This window comes from Amblyomma maculatum, chromosome 10 (assembly GCF_055883805.1).
Source record: "Amblyomma maculatum isolate TAMU_Amacu chromosome 10, ASM5588380v1, whole genome shotgun sequence".
NCBI classification, from domain to species: Eukaryota; Metazoa; Arthropoda; class Arachnida; order Ixodida; family Ixodidae; genus Amblyomma; species Amblyomma maculatum.
The window spans coordinates 118,970,500-118,975,877 of NC_139353.1; positions in this window are offsets into that span (position 1 = coordinate 118,970,500).

The following is a 5,378-nucleotide window of genomic DNA, read 5'->3' on the forward strand; positions in this document are numbered from 1 at the left end:
GTTAGTATTTCATAGCGGGATCTCTTCATTTTCAACAATCATTTCCCTTCATTATATTTACCCTGTCATTTCTCCCTATCGCTCACATCTTTGATTTTCGCTACCACTTCCTCGCTACCCCTTTATTTCCGCCGCCCCAGTTCAGGTGCTTCAGATATCAGATAGCAGATACCGAGGCTGCCAAACATCGTTTCCTTCGTTTTGTATATATAATGAAATAACTACTGCAACAACAACTTGCAAGTTACAAGTTCTTAGGCGACTGGGGCTAGGTGGAACTGCGGAAATCGAGAATGGTACTGCGAGCATACCGGACGCAATTCGCCAGACGCTAAAGGTTAGATCTCTTCCCCGGAACATGGACCCTAACTTGCATGTGGCTCGTAGGACAGCCCGAGCGAAGTATGTGCAACGAAATGTAGCTATAAAATCCACAACGGCATACACGGACGCGGCTCCGTATACAGGAAGCTCACATAACAACGCAGTGGAGGTAGCTATTGATTCCAACCTAAAGGAACTAGCTAGCGCCTCAGTCAGGAATTGCACGGTAACCGGAGGGGAGGAGCTGGCCGTTGCTCTAGCGATGGTTGCCGGGTATCGAAGCAACATGTCCCTTACCATTCTTACAGATTCGAGAGAAGCGTGCCGTAACTACATGAACGGTCGCATAGGTCGCGCCGCGCTCAGGCTCCTCCCGAGTGCGACCCCATCAAAAGTCACACACAACATCTTCTGGGTGCCAGGACACACCGACATAGCGGGGAACGAACGCACCGATGAGAGGGTACACGAGCCGAGCTTCCTATCGGACGATCTACCCGAGCGAGTCGGCCCTACGTACTCAGACATTCTGAACTACTATAAGGGGGTACGGATCCGCTATCCGCCGCCTCATCGGGATCTAAAACAATAAGAGGCAGTGAGTGTACTGGCGAAGACTGCAGACAGGAACATTCCCTAACTTGCAGATCCTAAGCAACATTTACCCGTCGCAATATCGGGGCACCTGCCCATGGTGTGGTAGCAAACCTTCGTTATACCACATCACGTGGCAATGTAGAAATAATGATAGCTTTCGTAAAGACCCGAGTGCGGAACAGTGGGTAAGCCGGCTCTCCAGCAGCGATCTGGATTGCCAACTAGGTCGGATCCAGCACGCCCAGCGAACAGCGAAGCTCAGTGGAGCCATGGAATAGGGGCACCGACCCTTTGAGAAGACGGAAGATGGACCTCTTCTGCTACTAGCACAAGACCTCCCTAGAGAAATTAACTTATTTCCTATCCTATCCTATCCTACAAGTTAATGTACGCCTGTTCTTCCCTCTGTTCTCTTTTTTTATTTATGTCCAGTCCCACTTTCATCTGCATTGCCGACTGGGCTAAGATTGTTATTTAGATAAATAAAAAGTTTCCAAACTAAAGTTGTACTGTTATGTCTTATATTCATGCACCGATGATTGCAGCGCAACAGGTCGAAGCTAGCATATCCGCGGTGGGCGAGGGTCACGAACCGGTGGATGGTTCCACGGCTACTTGTTTGAAGTTATTTCACATGAATCAAAAGTGATATTGAGGCAGTAATATTGCTCTCCCAAGGATCATTTTTGAGGATAAGCTTATTTATCTTTAGAAAATAATATTTGCACTCCCAGAGATAATTTCTTAGGATCAACTGTTAGTCAGTAATATGCTCTTCTTTGGAATATTTTCTAGGACCAATGTTTAGTCTATTGGGAGCTTCTGCTAGGAGCAACAGTTCCTCCTTCGGTAGTTTGTCTTTTGGAGAATAAATATTTATCCCCCTGCCCCCTAAAAGGATTAATCATTGTAGCAAACCAGTTTTTTTTTTTAAGTGTAATGTCGTAAACGACGCACCTTCTATAATAATTTCCGCAATATGAAATCTCTAGAAGGGGCGTGCAATATAACGTGTGCAATAGCAACGCTCAGGCTTTAGTGCAGATTCTATTCTTGGAATTTTCGTGTATGCATGGCACTGAAATAGACAAGCGAAATATGAACATTTCGCAAATGCCAGTGGTCGTTGATTGAACTTCTAGCAATAGTGATCGCAAGTAGACAATAGTTTGTATTGATTGACGCTCGTACAGTAGACGTGAAAAAACGATGTGAGCCTGTCTTTACGCGCAATGCTGGAAGCAGCCAGCGGCAGCTTCGGCCGTGCTTGTGAACTACACATTTGGAAGTTTTATACCGCGCCGACAATCGTTAAACATACATATGCTTAAAACGTCCCAATATGTCTTATATGTCTTATTTCGGCAAAAACAGGTGCAATCAGAGGAAAGGGCTGTTTCTACACAGTTTCAGCAGCCCGGTTATCAAGCCTTCCCATTTCGCTGGCAATAACTCAAGCCCAACCCTCCTCAGCCTCGTATTTTATACACCTTAGATGAAAGCCGATAAGACGCAGTCGGCATGTATCTGCCTTTAAGGATTGGGCTAAAATTATTTTTATTGTCTCATGCTGCTTCCTCAATGCACCTTACCTCATTTTGTTTCCGAGTTATTTTATTCTCGTGGCGAGATAATCGGGCACCTGAACCAAATATCTTCACTTCAACAGTCGAGCACGAAGGATACACAGAACATTATTTTCTATTTTAGCAGAATATTCAATCAAGCCTTCAAAATCCAGTGCTACGTCGCGCTGATCTATCCCGGTGTTAAAACATGCCGAGTTAGTTATGCCCAACGGTTGGCCCACGCCTACATTATTCCTACTACTGCGCTTTCTGCTGTTTCGTTCCTGGCCGAGACAGAACGAGAAGAATTGTTGTTTCATTGGGCGACTTTGGGTTCCCGAATAAATATAAATCATGAAATACATAGATATCAATGGTGCACGCGCCTTTCTCGCCACCTATTGAAACCCTCTTCCTTCAGTCTTTCCAGTATAAAGAGGAAATAAAAAGAAAACGAATTGAAGTATTTTTGTGGGGTTGTTCAGACTTTAAGAAGCCGTCCCCATGCCACTCATACCTTCAAATAAAAATTATTTTGTTTAGAAATAAATCCAACAGGTGAATACAACAGCGGATTCTAAAAACAGCTGCCGCGGAACTGTTTCAGGCACATTTGGCACGGTTTTCTCGTGCGGCCCTACTTCCTCCGTCTTTCGTTTTCTGCTTGAAGGATTATTTACCTGTCGTGAAGCCTTACATTCAAGCTGGTAAGAGATGGCCGGGTCGCAAGCGTAACCGGAATCCTTTGCGCAAGTCGCTATGGTCAGAAAGAAGGAAGCAGCTCCCGGTAACAGGTTCGCGCTGTTAGCGGGAACGTCAACATTGGTGCCCATTGCACCGCAGCTTTCTCAGTAATGGCCTTGCTTGGGCCGTGGCGGTCGTGCGTTGAAAATTGCTTTCTTTTTTTTTTTCCCTCGACTGAATATTACGTGTTAGATTGGCCGCTGATAAGGCATTCGGCGTAATTGACTGAAACTGCAGCGACTAATGGTGGATAAAAGATGCGAAAGTAAAAATAAACCCATTGTTAGCCGCCACATATATATATATATATATTTCACGGAAATGTCCTATGTGACTGCAATGTGGACGAGTGCGTGATTGAGAAGAGAATGAAGAACGTGATACCACTCAAAGCACGCAACAGAAACATATATTAACTTAACATGCGGAGGCATGACAGCAGGCCAGGGAAAGGAAAAAGATGACCAACGAAGCCCCATATTTTTTGCAGTAACTATCTTACCTGCAGGACGGCTCTATGCTTCCTTGTTGTACACAAATTATGACCGAAAATTGTTTGGTAGCCCGACTTCAGTTGCCACCCCACCAGAATGTTCCAGAAAAAAAGTTAAAGGCGCATAATCCAGTTTTACGTTTCCTTTGCGAACCGTTGTTTCTTACAATGTCTCTGTAGAATCGGCTGCGGCAATGTCGTTCACACGGCGAGTTGGCACACAAGTAGTGCAAAATGATTACACGAGACAGACTAAAATTTTCACATCGTTGTTGACAAAACGCGGTGGAATAAACGCGAGTTTCGACAGCACGTTTCTTGAACACAGAAAATTAATTTTGCGAGCGTTCATCAATACTAAGTGGCTCAATGAACCGAGCCTTTATTTCATTAAATTGTCCTTTTTATATTCTAGGCGCTTCATTGAAAACGTTCAAACCTTTCTTGCATTAGAGAGTACAACTAGAAAGGCAATATTAGCAGGAACCAACAATCAGCTTGTTACAGACGCGAAATCCAGTAATGACTTGGTGTTATCCATTTGAACTACCTGATTACTGTTCTGTGCCACATTGGCTGGAATAGCAAGCAGCAGTGAGTATCACAGCACAGGCAGGGCACGGAAGATGATTAGGCCCTCTGCCATTGATTGAAGGCATTCATTTAGTTTGGTTTACGGGGCTTAGCATACAAATCGACTCCGGCTATGGAGCCGCGGTAGTGGAGGCCTCCGGAAATTTCGACCACCCGATGTTCGTTAACGTGCACTGACATCGCACGGCGCACGGCCGCCTACTTTTTCAATCCATCGAAAAGCGGCCATCGCGACTGGGAATCGATCCCACATCCTTGGTATCAGCCGTCGAGCGCCCTAACCCTAACCACTGCGCTACCAGGGCGAGGTAGACGGCAAAGTTTAGAGCAGGGGTTTTTGGAGAGTGCCCATCTTTTGGCGCGAGATTACCATACTTTAATAGTAACAGTGTCTAGGGTGATGATATGATCGGAATTCTAAAACTGGTATTGCTCTTAAAACGGCGACTGCAGATTGCTAATAGTAACTACACACCTAATTTCGAATAATTTAGAAATTAGCTGCCTGGCCTGATAGCCAGCACTATCCCATTGCTTTTAAGGCCTTCTAGCAGCAATACAATAGTACCACAGAACACTTCCTGATACATAAAAGAAACCACGTTACAATATTAGTGGCCGACATCCAAAAAAGGTTTAGTAAAGCCAAGGACGCACAATGTCGACATCCAGAGGCACAGAGTGTAGAATTGCGCAAGAGCAGTCTGCACCTCCGTATGAGGTAATCAGCTAGTTGCCTGAAGGTTTCCTTATTCATTTCTCTTACATAAATGGGCACGATAGCAGGCCGTAGCACTGCCCTTGCATGCTAAGCGTAAGTGCACGTGATGGTATGTTTCCGAAGCCAAAGTGTTTCCTCAATTCGATGTACTGGTACTTGCCGCAGGTATTTATCGCTCTATCTGAGCAGCACCGCGACAGCTCTCCCCCCATCATTCCCGTGATGTAACCTGTATTGAGCGCGATAGTTCTTTGAGAGATCAGTCTCGCAGGCGCCTATAAAACGTTGCCTCTCTTCTCAACTTCTGCACTTTATTTCTGCAGGGAAAAACGTTACA